Source organism: Bombina bombina, chromosome 6 (genome assembly GCF_027579735.1).
Source record: "Bombina bombina isolate aBomBom1 chromosome 6, aBomBom1.pri, whole genome shotgun sequence".
NCBI lineage: Eukaryota > Metazoa > Chordata > Amphibia > Anura > Bombinatoridae > Bombina > Bombina bombina.
In genome coordinates, this window is record NC_069504.1 from 844,933,952 (window position 1) to 844,958,470 (window position 24,519).

Genomic DNA, 24,519 nt, shown 5'->3' on the forward strand with positions numbered 1-24,519 from the left:
ACCTCGACAAGCTTGTTTAGGGTTTTCAAACCTAAAATGGGTCTCAAAGTCTCTTCCTTCTGTGGGACAATGAACACATTGGAGTGAAACCCTTGCCCCTGTTAATACACAGGTACTGTGATAATTACTCCCATATCCTCTAAATCTTGAACACAGAACAGAATCTGGTCTGGTAGCAGCACCTTCATGCAGATTTTGTATTGGCGTTTGACTTCTTGGACTGCTTGTTCTTTGCCCATGAAGAACCAGGTTTCTAGGCCGGCTTGGAGAGCTCAAGCTTTTGAGAATAGGAGTATTTCTGATCTCCAGAGGAATGACACCTCCTATTTGGTCTGTTCTTTCCCTCCTGAGGGAGAAAAGCTCATTTCCAACCAGTAACAGTCTTAATAATAGAGTCCAGAACAAAGAGAATTTTTCCTTGGAAAAAAAAAAGAGAGAACCTATTTTTTTTTAAAAAAACCCTGTCTGCTGACAATGATTTTAACCATAATGTCCTACTTGCAATAACTGCCATAGACATGTTCTTAATCTCAATCTTGATGATGTCCATTACTGCGTCAGATATAAAGGCTTTAGCCATCTTAAGGGCTCCAATGCAATTCTGAAGATCCTCAGCAGAGGATTGATCAGAAACCATTTTGGATAATCACACCAGAGAACCTCTGCCACGGCCACACTGGTGATAGATACTGCTGGTTTAAGCAGAAGACCTGCCTGAAGTTAGAACTTTCTCAGAAAAGACTCCATTTTGCAGTCCATAGAATCCCTGAAAGAGGGGATATACTCCATGGGGATGGTAGTGCATTTGACAAGAGTGGAAATAGTTCCATCATCCTTGGGTATGGTTTCAGATAATTCCACTTCTGCTCTGGAATCGGGTACATTCTCTTAAACCTGGAAGGAAGAGCAAATGGAATACCAGGGTTTTTTCCCCCATTCTTTCGCTATATAGTCTGGAACCTGAAATACCTCTGGAGTCTTAGGAGGAGCTTTAAAAACAACATTTAACGGATTTACAGGATTGTTTTCAGCAGGTTTTTCCTCAGTACTCAGTACCTTGTGCAACAAGGTGTGGCTATGCTCCACTAAGTCTATAAGCATTTTTAAATTTAGGGTCAGGACACTTGCCCATCTGAACTGGACGATTTTGAGTCATCAAAGCTCTGAGGCAGGCCAGGAATTTGAGGTTTAGAGGAAGGCGTTTGCCTGTTCACATCCAGAGTGAGGTAAATTTATAGATTTGCATTTACGTTTACTTAGCTTGGTTATAGCTGCTAAAATATTCCAGAGTGCAAATTACCTTTAAATTCAGGAGTTAAGTCAGTAGAGGCTCCCTGAGTAATATATACAGGAACAGGACATACTTGCTTATAGGAAGTAGAGGGATGCGGCTAATATGAAGCAGAAATTGAGGTAAACAACTTTTGCAAAGTTGATTGACCTGGCACACTGGAACAGATTTGCAAAACAGATACAAAAATGTACATGGAGAGGTATCAGTAGGACCATATTCCATAGTCTGACAGATTCACTGTGTTCCATTATATGCAAAACTCACAAGTATGACAGAGTATGTTATCTACCATTCATTTATCATTGTATGTGTGAGAGCCCTCTACACTAGCCAGTTTACACTCCTGACAACTGAAAAGTGCATAAAGGGTAAGGTAATACCTAGGTCATATAATAAACGTAACAAAATGCTGCCAAGTGACCTGCTGGCAGCTCCTGCAAGGGTACTCACCCCCCCCCCCCCCCTTCTAGTGAGAAGAGCACAAGATTAGACTGATTTGAGAAGAGAAAAGCAGACGGATGCTTTGAAAGCCTTTTCTTACCCAGTTGCAGCTCCGGAGTGAGGAGAAAAAGACAGGGAAGCTAAGAGGGCAGAGCTACCACACAGAACAGTGAAAGTGCCTCAGGGAAAAAAGTATGCTCCTTTATATGGAATTAAAGGGACACATTAATGTTAATTACTTAGCTTCCTCATGTTCATAATAATTGTGATATCAGCTGCATAGTATTAAATGCACAGACAATGGCTCATTTAAATTGTATTATTGTATTTGTAATAGCTAGTTTTGCTAGTTTAAACCACCAGCCACTGTTCTCAAGAACATATCCATTCAAATGGACTGAGTCTGCAGGGAGTACAGCATACTTATCTAGGTCTCTATACACAAAAGCCAATACTTTGGTAAAGAATGTACCTAGGCATGTAAACAATCTGTTAGGGCTAGCAATGGTAATGTGCAGCACAAGTACACCATTAACATTTTTAATTACTTTCTGCACTGATTACTGTTCATAATGAACTACCCACTTACACCATTTCACAAATTTGCATTTGCTTTTAAAATATTCTGTAGATAAAAAAATTACATAAAATTCAACCCAAATCAATTATGAATATTGGATTAGGTTGCACGTTAAATGTAAAAAACAATAACACAATAGAAATTGCAGACACGCAGGCAAATTAAAACCTGATCATATAAATACAGAATGGGCAGGTAGGAATTTTAAGCCAGCAAGCAGCTCTAACCACAATGGTGACAGCAGAAAAATTAGTTTGTCTGCACAGGATGTGGTCTGTCTCTCCTGTACTTAGAAAAATAGGTGTAAAAGGGAGAGGACCCATCAGCCAGGAAACGGATAAAAGAACGAGATAACACATCAGGGGTGAGGGGCTGAAGGACGGAAGGGAAAATGGGTGTGATCTCAACAAAGTATGTAAGCGTGGAGGAAAATCTAATCGAGTGACCGGGAATAAAAAAGGAACAGGTGTGGACTAGAGTACAATTCATAAGGCATTGACAAAAATTTGGCATTTGTTTTTTCGTTATTGAAATGCAAATATGTCTGATATGCAAAAAAAAAAAAAAGTTCAACACACGCCTGTGCAAATTCAGATATATGTGTTGCATTTTTCAAACTAGTAAATCAAACACAGAAAATAGCAGAAAGCTGCAGCCAGCAGACATATTCAGCACTAATTTCTGTAATTAATGCAGAATTTTTGCCAATGTTTACTATTCTTACTTCCGCATTCACTTGTCTGCACTATAATATAGCTATACCTTTGGATTTGTCCTGAGTATATCACATTAAATCGATGACAACCAAATTAGTGGAGCACAGATTATTATTGAACTATACTTTTGATATTTAACATTATGCTTAAAGTGACAACAGTACACTTTCACCAATGTGATGTGTTTCCAATTATCTATTGTACCTTCTGGGGCGTGTTAAATTGTTTACAAATAGACCTTTATCTTGTCACTTGATCTAGACTGTTTTGCCAGTTAAAACCAAAACCTGTACTAAAAGTATAAATACTATTGTATGTTTTAAGGAAAAGTTATATGTATACACAAATCAACAGCAGTCCAGTGGAGGGTGAGAGTGACAGACTAAATATTTTAATTTCATTCTGTATGACAGTCCACGGCATCATTTCTTACTGTTGGGAAAATACTGAACCTGGCCACCAGGAGGAGGCAGACACACCCCAGCCAAAGGCTAAAATACTCCCCCCGACTACCCTCATATCCCAGTCATTCAGCCAAGGGAACAAGGAACAGTAGGAGAAATATTAGGGAATCAATGGTGCGGGAAGAGAAAAACTAATTTTGGTCCGCCCATCAGAGTATACGGGCGGGGGCTGTGGACTATCCTAATACAGAAGGAAATGAAATTATCAGGTAATCATAATTTAGGTTTTCCTTCTTAATATGTGGAGAGTCCACGGCATTATTCCTTACTGTTGGGAAAAATATACCCAAGCTCTAGAGGACACAGAATGATAACGGGAGGGGTAAAGGAAAGGCGAACCCTAATCTGAGGGCACCACAGCATGTAAAACCATTCTCCCAAAAGCTGCTTCAGCTGAAGCAAAAACGTCAAATTTGTAGAATTTTGAAAAAGTATGAAGGAGGACCAGGTAGCAGCCTTACAAATCTGATCCATAGAGGCTTCATTCTTAAACGCCCAAGAGGAAGCCACCGCTCTAGTGGAATGAGCCGTAACCCTCTGAGGAGGTTTAAGTCCCACTGACTCGTAAGCTAAGCGTATAACACTCCTCAACCAAAAAGATAAGGAAGTCGAAGAAGCCTAAATTCCTTAGTAGCTTGAAGATAAAGCTTCAAAGCTCGAACCACATCAAGATTATGAAGTAAACGTTCCTTCGGAGGAGGATTAGGACATAAGGAAGGAATCACAATCTCCCGATTGATGTGACGATCAGACACCACCTTAGGTAGAAAACCCAAGCGGGTACGTAGGATAGCCTTATCAGTGTGGAACAACAAATAAGGAGGCTCACATTGCAAAGCAGCCATTTCAGAAACTCTGCGTGCCGACGCAAAAGCCAAACGAAAAAGAACCTTCCACAACAACAATTTGATGTCAACTGAATGCATAGGCTCACACGGAGTCCGTTGTAAAAACTTAAGATTCCAACTCCAAGGTGGAGCATTAGATCTAAACACAGGTCTGATCCTAATCAGAGCCTTAACGAAAGATTGCACATCAGGGAGCTCTGAGAGCCACTTGTGCAAAACAACAGAAAGGGGAAGAAATCTGTCCCCTCAGGGAACTGGCAAAAAGGCCCTTCTCCAGACCCTCCTGGAGAAAGGAAAGCATCCTGGCAGCCTTAACTTTATGCCAGGCTAAACCACGCTCTTAACACCAGAATAAGTAAGCTCGCCACACCTTATGATAGATGCGAGTAACAGGCTTACGAGCCTCAATGAGTGTCAATAACCCTCTCAGAGAAACCTCTCTTGGCTAAGACTAAGCGTTCAATCTCCACGCAGTCAGCCTCAGAGAATCTAGATTTTGATGAACAAAAGGACCCTGTTCCAGCAGATCCCTGTGACAATCAGTGTCACTGATGCCTGCTCCTGCTTGATGCGGGCCACTACACGTGGAAGTGGTAACGGCGGAAAAACATAATTTATGTAAGAACTCACCTGATAAATTAATTTCTTTCATATTAGCAAGAGTCCATGAGCTAGTGACGTATGGGATATACATTCCTACCAGGAGGTGCAAAGTTTTCCAAACCTCAAAATCCCTATAAATACACCCCTCACCACACCCACAAATCAGTTTAACGCATAGCAAATAAGTGGGGTGATAAGAAAAAAGTGCGAAAGCATAAAAAATAAGGAATTGGAATAATTGTGCTTTATACAAAAAAATCATAACCACCACAAAAAGGGTGGGCCTCATGGACTCTTGCTAATATGAAAGAAATTAATTTATCAGGTAAGTTCTTACATAAATTAGGTTTTCTTTCATGTAATTAGCAAGAGTCCATGAGCTAGTGACATATGGGATAATGACTACCCAAGATGCGGATCTTCTACGCAAGAGTCACTAGAGAGGGAGGGATAAAATAAAGACAGCCAATTCCGCTGAAAATAATCCACACACAAAATAAAGTTTAAATCTTATAATGAAAAAAACTGAAATTATAAGCAGAAGAATCAAACTGAAACAGCTGCCTGAAGTACTTTTCTACCAAAAACTGCTTCAGAAGACCAAGTTGCTGCTTTGCAAATCTGATCAACTGAAGCTTCATTCCTAAACGCCCAGGAAGTAGAAACTGACCTAGTAGAATGAGCTGTAATCCTTTGAGGCGGAGTTTTACCCGACTCGACATAAGCATGATGAATTAAAAATTTCAACCAAGATGCCAAAGAAATGGCAGAGGCCTTCTGACCTTTCCTAGAACCGGAAAAGATAACAAATAGACTAGAAGTCTTTCGGAAATTCTTAGTAGCTTCAACATAATATTTCAAAGCTCTAACTACATCCAAAGAATGCAATGATCTCTCCTTAGAATTCTTAGGATTAGGACATAATGAAGGAACCACAATTTCTCTACTAATGTTGTTAGAATTCACAACCTTAGGTAAAAATTTATAAGAAGTTCGCAACACCGCCTTATCCTGATGAAAAATCAGAAAAGGAGACTCACAAGAAAGAGCAGATAATTCAGAAACTCTTCTAGCAGAAGAGATGGCCAAAAGAAACAAAACTTTCCAAGAAAGTAATTTAATGTCCAATTAATGCATAGGTTCAAACGGAGGAGCTTGAAGAGCCCCCAGAACCAAATTCAAACTCCAAGGAGGAGAAATTGACTTAATGACAGGTTTTATACGAACCAAAGCTTGTACAAAACAATGAATATCAGGAAGATTAGCAATCTTTCTGTGAAAAAGAATAGAAAGAGCAGAGATTTGTCCTTTCAAGGAACTTGCAGACAAACCTTTATCCAAACCATCCTGAAGAAACTGTAAAATTCTCGGAATTCTAAAAGAATGCCAGGAAAAATGATGAGAAAGACACCAAGAAATGTAAGTCTTCCAGACTCTATAATATATCTTCCTAGATACAGATTTACGAGCCTGTAACATAGTATTAATCACAGAGTCAGAGAAACCTCTTTGACTAAGAATCAAGCGTTCAATCTGCATGCCTTTAAATTTAAGGATTTGAGATCCTGATGGAAAAAGGACCTTGCGACAGAAGGTCTGGTCTTAACGGAAGAGTCCACGGTTGGCAAGAGGCCATCCGGACAAGATCCGCATACCAAAACCTGTGAGGCCATGCTGGAGCCACCAGCAGAACAAACGAGCATTCCTTCAGAATCTTGGAGATTACTCTTGGAAGAAGAACTAGAGGCGGAAAGATATAGGCAGGATGATACTTCCAAGGAAGTGACAATGCATTCACTGCTTCCGCTTGAGGATCCCTGGATCTGGACAGATACCTGGGAAGTTTCTTGTTTAGATGAGAAGCCATCAGATTTATTTCTGGAAGTCCCCACATTTGAACAATCTGAAGAAATACCTCTGGGTGAAGAGACCATTCGCCCGGATGTAACGTTTGGCGACTGAGATAATCCGCTTCCCAATTGTCTATACCTGGGATATGAACCGCAGAAATTAGACAGGAGCTGGATTCCGCCCATACCAGTATTCGAGATACTTCTTCCTTGATGATTGATATATGCCACAGTTGTGACATTGTCTGTCTGAAAACAAATGAACGATTCTCTCTTTAGAAGAGGCCATGACTGAAGAGCTCTGAAAATTGCACGGAGTTGTAAAATATTGATTGGTAATCTCACCTCCTGAGATTCCCAAACCCCTTGTGCTGTCAGAGACCCCCAAACAGCTCCCCAACCTGTCAGACTTGCATCTGTTGAAATTACAGTCCAGGTCGGAAGAACAAAAGAAGCTCCCTGAAATAAACAATGGTAATCTGTCCACCACGTCAGAGAGTGTCGAACAATCGGTTTTAAAGACATTAATTGAGATATCTTTGTGTAATCCCTGCACCACTGGTTCAGCATACAGAGCTGAAGAGGTCGCATGTGAAAACGAGCAAAGGGGATCCCGTCCGATGCAGCAGTCATAAGACCTAGAATTTCCATGCATAAGGCTACCGAAGGGAATGATTGTGATTGAAGGTTTCGACAAGCTGAGATCAATTTTAGACGTCTCTTGTCTGTCAGAGACAGAGTCATGGACGCTGAATCTATCTGGAAACCTAAAAAGGTTACCCTTGTCTGAGGAATCAATGAACTTTTTGGTAAATTGATCCTCCAACCATGATCTTGAAGAAACAACACAAGTCGATTCGTATGAGATTCTGCTAAATGTGAAGACTGAGCAAGTACCAAGATATCGCCCAAATAAGGAAATACCACAATACCCTGTTCTCTGATTACAGACAGAAGGGCACCGAGAACCTTTGTAAAAATTCTTGGAGCTGTTGCTAGGCCAAACGGCAGAGCCACAAACTGGTAATGCTTGTCTAGGAAAGAGAATCTCAGAAACTGATAGTGATCTGGATGAATCGGAATATGCAGATATGCATCCTGTAAATCTATTGTGGACATATAATGCCCTTGCTGAACAAAAGGTAGGATAGTCCTTATAGTTACCATTTTGAATGTTGGTATCCTTACATAACGATTCAATATTTTTAGATCCAGAACTGGTCTGAAGGAATTCTCCTTCTTCGGTACAATGAAGAGATTTGAATAAAACCCCAGCCCCTGTTCCAGAACTGGAACTGGCATAATTACTCCAGCCAACTCTAGATCTGAAACACATTTCAGAAATGCTTGAGCCTTCGCTGGATTTACTGGGACACAGGAAAGAAAAAATCTCTTTGCAGGAGGCCTTATCTTGAAGCCAATTATGTACCCTTCTGAAACAATGTTTTGAATCCAAAGATTGTGAATTGAATTGATCCAAATTTCTTTGAAAAATCGTAATCTGCCCCCTACCAGCTGGGCTGGAATGAGGGCCGCACCTTCATGTGGACTTGGGAGCTGGCTTTGGTTTTCTAAAAGGCTTGGATTTATTCCAGACTGGAGATGGTTTCCAAACTGATACCGCTCCTGTGGGTGAAGGATCAGGCTTTTGTTCCTTATTGTGACGAAAGGAACAAAAACGATTATTAGACCTAAATTAACCTTTAGATTTTTTATCCTGTGGTAAAAAAGTTCCTTTCCCTCCAGTAACAGTTGAGATAATAGAATCCAACTGAGAACCAAATAATTTATTACCCTGGAAAGAAAGGGAAAGCAAAGTTGACTTAGAAGACATATCAGCATTCCAAGTTTTAAGCCATAAAGCTCTTCTAGCTAAAATAGCTAGAGACATATACCTGACATCAACTCTAATGATATCAAAGATGGCATCACAAATAAAGTTATTAGCATGTTGAAGAAGATTAACAATGCTATGAGAATTATGATCTGTTACTTGTTGCGCTAAAGCTTCTAACCAAAAAGTTGAAGCTGCAGCAACATCCGCTAAAGATATAGCAGGTCTAAGAAGATTACCTGAACATAAGTAAGCTTTTCTTAGAAAGGATTCAATCTTCCTATCTAAAGGATCCTTAAAGGAAGTACTATCTGCCGTAGGAATAGTAGTACGTTTAGCAAGAGTAGAGACAGCCCCATCAACTTTAGGGATTTTGTCCCAAAATTCTAATCTGTCAGATGGCACAGGATATAATTGCTTAAAACGTTTAGAAGGAGTAAATGAATTACCCAAATTATTCCATTCCCTGGAGATTACTTCAGAAATAGCATCAGGGACAGGAAAAACTTCTGGAATAACTACAGGAGATTTAAAAACCTTATTTAAACGTTTAGATTTAGTATCAAGAGGAGCAGAATCCTCTATTTCTAATGCAATTAAGACTTCTTTAAGTAAAGAACGAATAAATTCCATTTTGAATAAATATGAAGATTTATCAGCATCAACCTCTGAGACAGAATCCTCTGAACCAGAGGAACCATTACCAGAATCAGAATGATGATCATTTAAAAATTCATCTGAAAAAACAGAATTTATGTTTACCTGATAAATTTCTTTCTCCAACGGTGTGTCCGGTCCACGGCGTCATCCTTACTTGTGGGATATTCTCTTCCCCAACAGGAAATGGCAAAGAGCCCAGCAAAGCTGGTCACATGATCCCTCCTAGGCTCCGCCTACCCCAGTCATTCGACCGACGTTAAGGAGGAATATTTGCATAGGAGAAACCATATGGTACCGTGGTGACTGTAGTTAAAGAAAATAAATTATCAGACCTGATTAAAAAACCAGGGCGGGCCGTGGACCGGACACACCGTTGGAGAAAGAAATTTATCAGGTAAACATAAATTCTGTTTTCTCCAACATAGGTGTGTCCGGTCCACGGCGTCATCCTTACTTGTGGGAACCAATACCAAAGCTTTAGGACACGGATGAAGGGAGGGAGCAAATCAGGTCACCCAAATGGAAGGCACCACGGCTTGCAAAACCTTTCTCCCAAAAATAGCCTCAGAAGAAGCAAAAGTATCAAACTTGTAAAATTTGGTAAAAGTGTGCAGTGAAGACCAAGTCGCTGCCCTACATATCTGATCAACAGAAGCCTCGTTCTTGAAGGCCCATGTGGAAGCCACAGCCCTAGTGGAATGAGCTGTGATTCTTTCGGGAGGCTGCCGTCCGGCAGTCTCATAAGCCAATCTGATGATGCTTTTAATCCAAAAAGAGAGAGAGGTAGAAGTTGCTTTTTGACCTCTCCTTTTACCTGAATAAACAACAAACAAGGAAGATGTTTGTCTAAAATCCTTTGTAGCATCTAAATAGAATTTTAGAGCGCGAACAACATCCAAATTGTGCAACAAACGTTCCTTCTTTGAAACTGGTTTCGGACACAGAGAAGGTACGATAATCTCCTGGTTAATGTTTTTGTTAGAAACAACTTTTGGAAGAAAACCAGGTTTAGTACGTAAAACCACCTTATCTGCATGGAACACCAGATAAGGAGGAGAACACTGCAGAGCAGATAATTCTGAGACTCTTCTAGCCGAAGAAATCGCAACTAAAAACAAAACTTTCCAAGATAATAACTTAATATCAACGGAATGTAAGGGTTCAAACGGAACCCCCTGAAGAACTGAAAGAACTAAATTGAGACTCCAAGGAGGAGTCAAAGGTTTGTAAACAGGCTTGATTCTAACCAGAGCCTGAACAAAGGCTTGAACATCTGGCACAGCTGCCAGCTTTTTGTGAAGTAATACCGACAAGGCAGAAATCTGTCCCTTCAGGGAACTTGCAGATAATCCTTTTTCCAATCCTTCTTGAAGGAAGGATAGAATCCTAGGAATCTTAACCTTGTCCCAAGGGAATCCTTTAGATTCGCACCAACAGATATATTTTTTCCAAATTTTGTGGTAAATCTTTCTAGTTACAGGCTTTCTGGCCTGAACAAGAGTATCGATAACAGAATCTGAGAATCCTCGCTTCGATAAAATCAAGCGTTCAATCTCCAAGCAGTCAGCTGGAGTGAAACCAGATTCGGATGTTCGAACGGACCCTGAACAAGAAGGTCTCGTCTCAAAGGTAGCTTCCAAGGTGGAGCCGATGACATATTCACCAGATCTGCATACCAAGTCCTGCGTGGCCACGCAGGAGCTATCAAGATCACCGACGCCCTCTCCTGATTGATCCTGGCTACCAGCCTGGGGATGAGAGGAAATGGCGGGAACACATAAGCTAGTTTGAAGGTCCAAGGTGCTACTAGTGCATCCACTAGAGCCGCCTTGGGATCCCTGGATCTGGCCCCGTAGCAAGGAACTTTGAAGTTCTGACGAGAGGCCATCAGATCCATGTCTGGAATGCCCCACAGGTGAGTGACTTGGGCAAAGATTTCCGGATGGAGTTCCCACTCCCCCGGATGCAATGTCTGACGACTCAGAAAATCCGCTTCCCAATTTTCCACTCCTGGGATGTGGATAGCAGACAGGTGGCAGGAGTGAGACTCCGCCCATAGAATGATTTTGGTCACTTCTTCCATCGCTAGGGAACTCCTTGTTCCCCCCTGATGGTTGATGTACGCAACAGTTGTCATGTTGTCTGATTGAAACCGTATGAACTTGGTCCTCGCTAGCCGAGGACAGGCCTTGAGAGCATTGAATATCGCTCTCAGTTCCAGAATATTTATCGGTAGAAGAGATTCTTCCCGAGACCAAAGACCCTGAGCTTTCAGGGATCCCCAGACCGCGCCCCAGCCCATCAGACTGGCGTCGGTCGTGACAATGACCCACTCTGGTCTGCGGAACGTCATCCCTTGAGACAGATTGTCCAGGGACAGCCACCAACGGAGTGAGTCTCTGGTCCTCTGATTTACTTGTATCTTCGGAGACAAGTCTGTATAGTCCCCATTCCACTGACTGAGCATGCACAGTTGTAATGGTCTTAGATGAATGCGCGCAAAAGGAACTATGTCCATCGCCGCTACCATCAACCCGATCACTTCCATGCACTGAGCTATGGAAGGAAGAGGAACGGAATGAAGTATCCGACAAGAGTCTAGAAGTTTTGTTTTTCTGGCCTCTGTTAGAAAGATCCTCATTTCTAAGGAGTCTATAATTGTTCCCAAGAAGGGAACCCTTGTTGACGGGGATAGAGAACTCTTTTCCACGTTCACTTTCCAGCCGTGAGATCTGAGAAAGGCCAGGACAATGTCCGTGTGAGCCTTTGCTTGAGGAAGGGACGACGCTTGAATCAGAATGTCGTCCAGGTAAGGTACTACTGCAATGCCCCTTGGTCTTAGCACCGCTAGAAGGGACCCTAGTACCTTTGTGAAAATCCTTGGAGCAGTGGCTAATCCGAAAGGAAGCGCCACGAACTGGTAATGTTTGTCCAGGAATGCAAACCTTAGGAACCGATGATGTTCCTTGTGGATAGGAATATGTAGATACGCATCCTTTAAATCCACCGTGGTCATGAATTGACCCTCCTGGATGGAAGGAAGAATAGTTCGAATGGTTTCCATCTTGAAAGATGGAACCTTGAGAAACTTGTTTAAGATCTTGAGATCTAAGATTGGTCTGAACGTTCCCTCTTTTTTGGGAACTATGAACAGATTGGAGTAGAACCCCATCCCTTGTTCTCTTATTGGAACAGGATGAATCACTCCCATTTTTAACAGGTCTTCTACACAATGTAAGAACGCCTGTCTTTTTATGTGGTCTGAAGACAACTGAGACCTGTGGAACCTCCCCCTTGGGGGAAGTCCCTTGAATTCCAGGAGATAACCCTGGGAGACTATTTCTAGCGCCCAAGGATCCAGAACATCTCTTGCCCAAGCCTGAGCGAAGAGAGAGAGTCTGCCCCCCACCAGATCCGGTCCCGGATCGGGGGCCAATATTTCATGCTGTCTTGGTAGCAGTGGCAGGCTTCTTGGCCTGCTTTCCCTTGTTCCAGCCTTGCATTGGTCTCCAAGCTGGCTTGGCTTGAGAAGTATTACCCTCTTGCTTAGAGGACGTAGCACTTTGGGCTGGTCCGTTTTTACGAAAGGGACGAAAATTAGGTCTATTTTTCGCCTTGAAAGGCCGATCCTGAGGAAGGGCGTGGCCCTTACCCCCAGTGATATCCGAGATAATCTCTTTCAAGTCAGGGCCAAACAGCGTTTTCCCCTTGAAAGGAATGTTTAGTAGCTTGTTCTTGGAAGACGCATCAGCCGACCAAGATTTCAACCAAAGCGCTCTGCGCGCCACAATAGCAAACCCAGAATTCTTAGCCGCTAACCTAGCCAATTGCAAAGTGGCGTCTAGGGTGAAAGAATTAGCCAATTTGAGAGCATTGATTCTGTCCATAATCTCCTCATAAGGAGGAGAATCACTATCGAGCGCCTTTATCAGCTCATCAAACCAGAAACATGCGGCTGTAGTGACAGGGACAATGCATGAGATTGGTTGTAGAAGGTAACCCTGCTGAACAAACATCTTTTTAAGCAAACCTTCTAATTTTTTATCCATAGGATCTTTGAAAGCACAACTATCCTCTATGGGTATAGTGGTGCGTTTGTTTAAAGTAGAAACCGCTCCCTCGACCTTGGGGACTGTCTGCCATAAGTCCTTTCTGGGGTCGACCATAGGAAACAATTTTTTAAATATGGGGGGAGGGACGAAAGGAATATCGGGCCTTTCCCATTCTTTATTAACAATGTCCGCCACCCGCTTGGGTATAGGAAAAGCTTCTGGGAGCTCCGGCACCTCTAGGAACTTGTCCATTTTACATAGTTTCTCTGGGATGACCAACTTTTCACAATCATCCAGAGTGGATAATACCTCCTTAAGCAGAATGCGGAGATGTTCCAACTTAAATTTAAATGCAATTACATCAGGTTCAGCCTGTTGAGAAATGTTCCCTGAATCAGTAATTTCTCCCTCAGACAAAACCTCCCTGGCCCCCTCAGATTGGGTTAGGGGCCCTTCAGAGATATTAATATCAGCGTCGTCATGCTCTTCAGTAACTAAAACAGAGCAGCCACGCTTACGCTGACAAGGGTTCATTTTGGCTAAAATGTTTTTGACAGAATTATCCATTACAGCCGTTAATTGTTGCATAGTAAGGAGTATTGGCGCGCTAGATGTACTAGGGGCCTCCTGAGTGGGCAAGACTCGTGTAGACGAAGGAGGGAATGATGCAGTACCATGCTTACTCCCCTCACTTGAGGAATCATCTTGGGCATCATTGTCATTATCACATAAATCACATTTATTTAAATGAACAGGAATTCTGGCTTCCCCACATTCAGAACACAGTCTATCTGGTAGTTCAGACATGTTAAACAGGCATAAACTTGATAATAAAGTACAAAAAACGTTTTAAAATAAAACCGTTACTGTCACTTTAAATTTTAAACTGAACACACTTTATTACTGCAATTGCGAAAAAACATGAAGGAATTGTACAAAATTCACCAAATTTTCACCACAGTGTCTTAAAGCCTTAAAAGTATTGCACACCAAATTTGGAAGCTTTAACCCTTAAAATAACGGAACCGGAGCCGTTTTAACACTTTAACCCCTTTACAGTCCCTGGTATCTGCTTTGCTGAGACCCAACCAAACCCAAAGGGGAATACGATACCAAATGACGCCTTCAGAAAGCCTTTTCTAAGTATCAGAGCTCCTCTCACATGCGACTGCATGCCATGCCTCTCAAAAACAAGTGCGCCACACCGGCGCGAAAATGAGGATCTGCTTATGCTTTGGGAAAGCCCCAGAGAAATAAGGTGTCTAATACAGTGCCTGCCGATATTATAATATCAATATACCCAGATAAAATGATTCCTCAAGGCTAAATATGTTTTAAAAATGAATCGATTTAGCCCAGAAAAGTCTACAATCTTAATAAGCCCTTATGAAGCCCTTATTTACCATCGTAATAAACATGGCTTACCGGATCCCATAGGGAAAAATGACAGCTTCCAGCATTACATCGTCTTGTTAGAATGTGTCATACCTCAAGCAGCAAGAGACTGCACACTGTTCCCCCAACTGAAGTTAATTGCTCTCAACAGTCCTGTGTGGAACAGCCATGGATTTTAGTTACGGTGCTAAAATCATTTTCCTCATACAAACAGAAATCTTCATCTCTTTTCTGTTTCTGAGTAAATAGTACATACCAGCACTATTTTAAAATAACAAACTCTTGATTGAATAATAAAAACTACAGTTAAACACTAAAAAACTCTAAGCCATCTCCGTGGAGATGTTGCCTGTACAACGGCAAAGAGAATGACTGGGGTAGGCGGAGCCTAGGAGGGATCATGTGACCAGCTTTGCTGGGCTCTTTGCCATTTCCTGTTGGGGAAGAGAATATCCCACAAGTAAGGATGACGCCGTGGACCGGACACACCTATGTTGGAGAAATGAGAAGTTTTAAAAGACCTTTTACGTTTACTAGAAGGAGGAATAACAGACATAGCCTTCTTAATGGATTTAGAAACAAAATCTCTTATGTTAACAGGAACACTCTGAGTATTAGATGTTGATGGAACAGCAACAAGTAATGTAACATTACTAAAGGAAATATTATCTGCATTAACAAGTTTGTCATGACATTCATTACAAACAACAGCTGGAGGAACAGATACCACATGTTTACAGCAGATACACTTAACTTTGGTAGATCCAGCACCAGGCAGCGTTTTTCCAGAAGTATCTTCTGACTCAGTGTCAATCTGGGACATCTTGCAATATGTAATAGAAAAAACAACATATAAAGCAAAATTGATCAAATTCCTTAAAGGACAGTTTGAGGAATGGGAAAAAATGCCAGTGAACAAGCTTCTAGCAACCAGAAGCAATAAATAATGAGACTTAAATAATGTGGAGACAATAGTGACGCCCATATTTTTTAGCGCCAAAAAAGACGCCCACATTATTTGGCGCCTAAATGCTTTTGGCGCCAAAAATGACGCCACACCCGGAACGCCGACACTTTTGGCGCAAAAAAACGTCAAAAATGACGCAACTTCCGGCGACACGTATGACACCGGAAACAGAAAAAAAAAGTCCGCGCCAAGAATGACGCAATAAAACGAAGCATTTTCAGCCCCCGCGAGCCTAACAGCCCACAGGGAAAAAAGTCAAATTTTAAGGTAAGAAAAAAATTGATTTATTCATATGCATTATCCCAAATATGAAACTGACTGTCTGAAATAAGGAACGTTGAACATCCTGAGTCAAGGCAAATAAATGTTTGAATACATATATTTAGAACTTTATATAAAAGTGCCCAACCATAGCTTAGAGTGTCACAGAAAATAAGACTTACTTACCCCAGGACACTCATCTACATGTAGTAGAAAGCCAAACCAGTACTGAAACGAGAATCAGTAGAGGTAATGGTATATATAAGAGTATATCGTCGATCTGAAAAGGGAGGTAAGAGATGAATCTCTACGACTGATAACAGAGAACCTATGAAATAGACCCCGTAGAAGGAGATCATTGAATTCAAATAGGCAATACTCTCCTCACATCCCTCTGACATTCACTGCACGCTGAGAGGAAAACCGGGCTCCAACCTGCTGCGGAGCGCATATCAACGTAGAATCTAGCACAAACTTACTTCACCACCTCCATAGGAGGCAAAGTTTGTAAAACTGATTTGTGGGTGTGGTGAGGGGTGTATTTATAGGCATTTTGAGGTTTGGGAAACTTTGCCCCTCCTGGTAGGAATGTATATCCCATACGTCACTAGCTCATGGACTCTTGCTAATTACATGAAAGAAAAACAAATTCTGCTTACCAGATCATTTCCTTTCCTTCTGTATGAGGAGAGTCCACGGCTTCATTCCTTACTTGTGGGAAATAAAGAACCTGGCCACCAGGAGGAGGCAAAGACACCCAAGCCAAAGGCTTAAATACCTCCTCCACTTCCCTCATCCCCCAATCATTCTGCCAAGGGAACAAGGAACAGTAAGAGAAATATCAGGGTACAAATGGTGCCAGAAGAACAAAAGCAAATTTTAGTCCGCCCAACAGAGAATTCGGGCGGGGTTGTGGACTCTCCTCATACAGAAGGAAAGGAAATTATCTGGTAAACAATTTATGTTTTCCTTCTTAATATGAGGAGAGTCCACGGCTTCATTCCTTACTTGTGGGAAACATATACCCAAGCTCTAGAGGACACGGAATGAAAACGGGACGGTAAAAAGAGAGGCGGATCCTGTTCCGAGGGCACCACAGCCTGCAAAAACCCCTTCTCCCAGAAACAGATTCTGCCGAATCGAAAACACCAAATATGTAAAAATTTTGAAAAAATATGTAAAGAAGAAAGGTAGCTGCCCTAAAATCTGATCGCTAAAGGTCTCATTCGCAAAACCAAAGAGGGAGCCACAGCTCTAGTTCAAGGAACCTTAAGCCTCAGAGGAGGCTTGCGTCCCGCTGACTCTATAAGCTAAGCGAACCTGCTCCTTAACCAGAAAAACAAGGAAGTGGATAAGGCTTCTTGCCCCTTACGCTTCCCAGAATAGACACAAGGAAGTTATTTGGGTGGGCTCCTGCTAGAATCACTTTTCCTGAGCTACATAGCAGCCTGTTCCAGGCAGAGGAAGGACACTCTGGCAGAGCTATCTAGTCTGGGTATCCGGAGTCTGCCACAGGGTGGGACCCTGAATACTGGTGCTGTCGGGCATCAGGGGTGGCTACAGGCTGTGGTCACTAGCCAGCTACATAGCTGCAGTCAGCAGGGAGGAAGCAGGACCCGTTTGGCGGAGCTACCCAGTCGGGGTAGCCGGGGTATCTGTCACATTGGCTGGCAGCGGTGGGATCTGCTTCTTTTACAAGGTTCCTGCTGACAGAGGAGAAGCGCCACAGTAGCCAGTAAATATGGAGGCAGAGTTCCTAGGGAGAGTACAAAAGATGCTGACCGGAACAAATGATCCTTGTCCGAAACAGGACGTTCTGGGATGGAGGAACCTTGCCCTCCGAGATCTCTGGGGGGAGGCTCTTCAACAGGAACGGAAGGATGGAAAGGTCCTCCCCACGAACGACCAGAGGTTCCGGGTTCGGTAAACCTTGAGAGTGCCTTTTCTGGGGAAAAAAGCCAAAGAAAGAATGGCTCTCTGTTCTATATAGACTGGCATCAGGGGTGGCTACAGGATGTGGTCACTTGCCGGCTACATAGCTGCAGTCAGCAGGGAGGAAGCAGGACCCGTTTGGCAGAGCTACCCAGTCGAGGTAACCGGGATATCCGTCACAGTCGCTGTCAATGAGCCGAAGTGGGTCTCCACCCACCAACAAACACGAAACAACCCCCCCGGATTAGCAGGGGGAACGCTCCTTCTCCAAAAGAGGATTTCCAAAAGAAGATCTCCCCACTGAGAGGTCCCAACTTGTATGAACCCAGAAGATCAAATCCTCCAAGCAAAATGCTCGCTGAGGAACGAAAGGAATAAGTGGAAGGAAACTCCCAACCCCCGGACCTCCCTAGGACACTCTCTCCCCACGGACAAGGAAGCGACAAAGTCAAAACCGCCCGGGAAGTGCTTAAAAGAATAACATTTTTCAGAACAGGGAGATCTGAACGGAACACTGGGATTGATTTCCTCAACCAGTAATCTATGTAAGTCTGTAAAGACAAATACACCAACTCCCTGCCGAAGACTTGGACTCGGCTGTGTAAATCACTTTTCCCCCCACGCCAGAAGGGGTACTGGAGGGCATAACCCGAAGGGTAAATTTTGCAAGATCACAGGAAAAATTCCTGTCCAAAGGACAAACCAGCATCCAAGGTCCACCATGGTGTCTGCACCAGCAACTCCGGTCTATATCCAACGCTGAGGATCAAAAAGGCACGAGAAAAAAACATAAAAGCTGAGACCCGGGAACTACTGTAAAATCTGTAAGCGGGATACTGCCACCTTAATTCCCAGATGCCAAGAAGGAAACCTAGGATCAGAACCAGGATTATTGTAAGAGACGGTTTCTACAAACCGGATTTGCTCAAAAAAAGGATGAACCCGGAAGGCATCCTTCCTAACAAAAAAGGGAGAACCTTACATTCACCAACAAAAAGAAAACTAATCATAGAACCCAATTAGGACGGGAAGACCATCCCTGCATTAGGGCATGCACTAACAGTGAAGGAAGAGATTCCCACAGTGCGATAGATAGCGGGACAATGAACTCCAAGATCACTTGAAATTCTTCCCTTTCTCTGAGAAGACAATTGCCCAGAAGTAGCCTAATTCCGGTCTCTAGGACCCCTAGATCCATATGATCCCGTATCAAGTACCCGCCCCAGATAATACCAAAACAGGACCAGCCTGTTAACTAGGATAGATGGGCCTGCTGTACCTTGACCGGAATCTAGAAAAAAACTAAATTTTTTATAGAAAGGACCAAACCCAACTAGTATCCACAAAAGGTCCTGCCTGTCATCTAGGATACAACGTATCTGCCGGGACAATCAAAGGCAAAAAAACGAAACCTCTTAAGTTCCAGCAAGGCTAGAACAACTGAATAATCAAAGTAAAGAAATTAAGCTCGGAGGCTTAATTTTTCTCTAAATCAAATCTATAAGCTTCCACCGGAAGTCTCCAACAATCTCGACCATCAAAGTCGATAGTACAAAAAATCCCATGTGACTGAACGGCTTTCTAAGAAGAGTTTCTATAACAACCCAGAGCTCCAAAAAACGAAAACAGGCAAACGCCCTGAAAGAAAGTAGAGTGCAAACAACAACAACAGGTCCTGTCTGTTGTACGACAAAATCCCCCATAGAGCTCGTAACTGGGATTCTAAATAACATAAAACAAAAGTAAAACAAGATGACAAGGAATAAGATCCCATCCTCCCTCATCTATTTAAGATCTTTATCAGATTTAGAGGACTGAGATTCAACTGACGGATCAGTACTGGGAACCTCTAACATCACCAAAACCTCTCTCAGGAGTAAACGCAGGCGTGCCAATCTAAATCTAAATGCTAACCCCTCCGCAGTCAGAGGACTCAAGTCAGCAGACTCAACCCTGGAGGTTCTCCCTCTGAGGCAACTGTATCCCCAGAGGACTGATCGGACACAATCATTTTACATGAATGTCCAGGGGCATGAGAGCCTGAATTACTCCTTCGCTTATGCATAGAAGGAATAGGTAACATCGCTAAGGCCGCAGAGATGGCCATACGGAACTGCGTAGTAACCTCTGGTGGAAATGAACCCCTTACAGGCGCAGGAGGATCGGAGTTTGGGAAAACTGCACTGGACGAAGAATCCTCAGAGGCGGATGGCTCAGTGGTCTCTAACATCTCAAAATTGGTTGATGAGAACACCCTATTTCGGCATACGGAACATAATTGAAAGGGCTGGATTACCCGGGCCTCCTCACAATATACACAGGTATCAAATTCTGTATCGGAGGGATCCCCCTCTAAAACATCAATCCTCCATAACTCGTGTATATCAAATTTATAGAAAAAGACAAACAACTGGAACCTTATACCCCCAATGGCTGGGGCACTTACTACCTCCTATGAACCAGACAGATAGAGAAGATGCTCCTCTCCGCAGACACGCGGTCAGGATTCGGAAGCGGGGGGAAAAAAACGTGACCACTCCCGGTTATACCTGGCCCTGCTAAGGAAAAAGCATGCCATCTTAATATAAAGAAACTCTGCAGCTCTAAAAAATAAAAATAACCTGTACGTTCTGCATCAGCCTAAGAGCACAAACGTTCTTACACATAAGCAGTCGAAATCACATAACAGGAGATATTAACCCTTGATTTCATAAAGATAAAGGAGTTCCACTGTGACCCTGTCTTCTATCTTTATTACATGTGTGTAAAATATAAAACGATCTTACTGGAATCTACGCCATGGAATAGTGACACGGTCCTTTAAGTTTGACAGATTGTAGCAGCACTTATGACATGGACTTGAGTGAAGAAAGCAGGCAACGAAACTCGTCAACGCTGATTGTTTAAGGAGCTGTTAATATGAGTCTGGGTGGATTTACAGAAAGACTCTCCCTGCATCTCCAGACTCTAACTTTCATCAATGCTCTCACTGATAGGCTGACAAGACTACTTAAATCTCCAGTCCCATCTCGAAAAGTACTACCCTCTATAAGGAACTACTCCGAAAACTGACACTTCTCTGCCAAACTCCTGTTACAAAAGGCAAAGAATGACTGGGGGATGGAGGACGTGGAGGAATTATTTAAGTCTTTGGCTGGGGTGTCTTTCCCGCCTCCTGGTGGCCAGGTTCTGTATTTCCCACAAGGAATGAAGCTGTGGACTCTCCTCATATTAAGAAATAAATGTAAATTAGATTGAACCTCCAAGGCACTGCTAATGCTTCTATTAGCTCCGCCTGGACCGCGACCCATATCTGGGTAGGTTGAAATTGAGCCAGGACGCCATGAGATCTATCTCGGAGTCCCCCACCTGTTGCAAATCTCAGCAAACACCTTGGGATGGAGAGACCATTCCCCCGGATGAAAGGATTGTCTGCTGAGAAAATCCACTTCCCAGTTGACCACACCCGGAATGTGGATCGCTGACCGTGAGCAGTTGTGGGCCCCCGCCCACTCCAGAATCTGAGATACTTCCCTCATTGCTAGGGAGCTCCTCGTTCCCCCCTTATGGTTGATGTAAGCCACCAAGGTTATGTTGTCTGATTGGAATCTGGTCAACTGGGACGAACCCAGAAGAGGCCAAGCCTTCAGAGCATTGAAGATCGCTCGAAGTTCCAAAATGTTGATCGGGAAGAGGGATTACTCAAGTTCACAGGCCCTGTGCCTTCCTAGCACCCCAAACAGCTCCCCATTCTGATAGACTTGCAACCACAGTGACAATATCCCAGCATGGTCTCAAGAAGGATGTCCCTTGGGACAGGTGATCTGGACAGAGCCACCAGGAGAGCGATCCTCTCGGCCGGTTGTCCAGAGAAATCTGTTGAGACGGATCCGAATGGTCACCATTCCACTGTCTCAGCATGCACAGCTGAAGTGGTCTGAGATGGAATCTGGCAAAGGGAATGATATCCATGCTGGACACCATGAGACAATCATCTCCATACACCGAGCCACAGAGGGCCTTAAGGAGGTCTGGAGGGCAAGACAAGCGGAAGTTAGCTTTTAACGCCTCTGGTGAGTAAGGAATATCCTCATAGATATGGAGTCTATTATAGTACCCAGGAATTCCACCCTGGTACTGGGAATAAGAACTCTTTTCTAAGTTTATCTTCCACCCATGAGAAGAAACAGAAAAGATCTCGAATTGTCTTCTGCCAGGTGACATGATGGTGCTTGAACCAGAATATCGTCCAAGTATGGCGCTACTGCTATACCTCTGGTTCTGGCCACTGCAAGCAGAGCCCCTAGAACATTCGTAAAAATCTCTTGGAGCAGTAGCTAGACCAAACGGAAGTGCAATAAACTGGAAATGCTGGTCCAGGAACGCAAAATTTAGAAACTTGAAGTGTTCCTTGTGTATTGGAATGTGAAGGTAAGCATCCTTCAGATCTATAGAGGTCATACGGTCTTTCCTGAACTAAGGGAAGGATGGACCTCATCGTCTCCATCTTGAACGAGGGGACAAAGAGGTTTGAATAGTACCCCAGACCTCTTTCTGCAAGAGATAACAGGACAATGACTCCTAGGGAGGAGAGATCCCTTACACACCCTAGAAAGGCTTCTCTCTTTTCTTGCCTTGAAGACAGGTTTGATAGGAGGAATCTGCCTCTGGGTGGATGAGACTTGAAACCTATCTTGTATCCCTGAGCGATGACCCCAAGGGTCTTGCACGTCCCCAAACCAAGCGTCTGAAAATTACGACAGTCTGCCCCCTACATGATCCAGAGCCAGATCAGGGGCCGCACCCTTCATGCCAACTTCGTCTTAGTGGGCTTCTTGCTCTGCTTGGATTTATTCCAGGACTAAGCCGGCTTCCAAGTCCCCTTGGATTGCTCAGGTTTTGCGGAGGGCTGCTGACGTTGGGATTTATCAAAACGAAAGTAACGAAAATTAGGACCTTGTCCCTTAGGCTTGTCCGTATCCTGCGGTAAAAAGGCGCCTTTGAATCCAGTAACCGTGGAGATAATAGAGTCCAGGCCTGGACAAAATAGAATCTTTCCCTTAAATGGGAGGGAAAGAAGTCTTCACTGCAGACCAGGACTTCAGCCAGAGTACCCTACGGGCTTGAACAAAAAAACCTGAAGCCTTGGCATTCAGGCGAATAATTTGCATATTTGCATCACAAATAAAAGAATTAGCCACCCTTAAAGCCTTAATTCTTTCCTGGATCACGTCGAGGGGACCCTCCACCTCGATCAACTCAGATAAGGAGTCGCACCAGTAGGTAGCCGCTCAAGCAACCGCAGCAACAGCTGCGGCCGGTTGAAATAAATACCCCGTATGTTGAAGCATCTTTCTTAATAGAGTTTTTATTTTCTTATCCATGGGCTCTTTAAACGACGAACTATCCTCAAGCGAGATAGTAGTGCGTTTAGCAAGCGTGGAGATAGCGCCATCCACCTTGGGGATGGAACCCCACAAGCTCCAATTGAGAGTCCGGGACCGGGAACAATTTTTTAAAGGAAGAAGGGGAAAATAAAGAACCAATTTTTTCCCATTCATTCTTAATAATGTTCGCCATCTTTACGGGAACCGGGAAAGTTTGTGGTGCAACCTGTCCTCGTAGACCTTATCTAATTTAGGAATCAAAGGTTCCTCAGGCAATTTGGGCTCTGGAACCTCTAACATAGCCAAAACTTCCTTCAGCAGAAAGCATAAATGCTCAATCCTAAATCTAAAGTCTGGTTCCTCCGCAGTTGGAGGCTTAGAGGCAGCAGATTCTGACCCAGAAAGAGCACCCTCTAAAGGATCAGAGGCGCCTTCATCATCGGATAATCTTGATAAATCCAATAAGCTAGTAGATGACCCCTGGGAAAGATAGCAATATTTGACCTTTCGCTGCTCAGTAAAGTCTGGCAGTCTTGACATAATTACTTTATTAAGGCATGTGGAACATAATTGAGCAGGCGGGTATACCATGGTCTCCTCACAATATAGACAGGTATTAGACTTTGATAAAAAGGGAGTACCCTCTAACGCTTCAGAATGCTCCATAGCTTGCGCTAACAAAGCAGACAATAAGAAAAAACGGCACCTTTATACCCCCAATGGCTCGGGCACTCACCACCTCCTATGACCCAGGCCAAACAGAGAAACCTCTTCTTCGTAAACTGCACGGCCAGAAAAGAGGAAATAAGTATGACCACACAAAGTCTTGTGGTGCGCAATGCAGGACAGCCCCTGCTATACTAGTAAAAAAAAACACCAAGCCTTTCAGGCTGCGCAGCTCCCAAAATGAAAGTGAAAACCCTGTACGTTCCAACATCTGCCTGAGCCTCATCTCACACATGTTGCAGCATAATCAAATAAAACTATGTGATTAATCCCCACTGTTCAATAATCCTCCTCCGGAGATATTAACCCTTGATTCCATACAGATAAAAGGAGCCACACTGTGACCCTGTCTTGCGTTATCATACGTATAAAAAAAAAAATATGAAACGATCTTATTGGAAATCTATGCTATGGAATAGAAACACAGCCTCTCAAGTTTGACAGTCTTGTAGCATCACTCCTGACATGGACTTGAGTGATGGAAGCAGGCAGTGAAACTCATCAACACT

The 24,519-nt window shown here is 43.2% G+C and overlaps 1 protein-coding gene across 2 annotated transcripts in view; it reads right to left on the bottom strand.

The window, feature by feature from the left end:
• ARRB2 (arrestin beta 2) overlaps positions 1–24,519 on the bottom strand; it is a 134,078-nt gene that overhangs the window by 4,210 nt on the left and 105,349 nt on the right. The window lies entirely within an intron of this gene.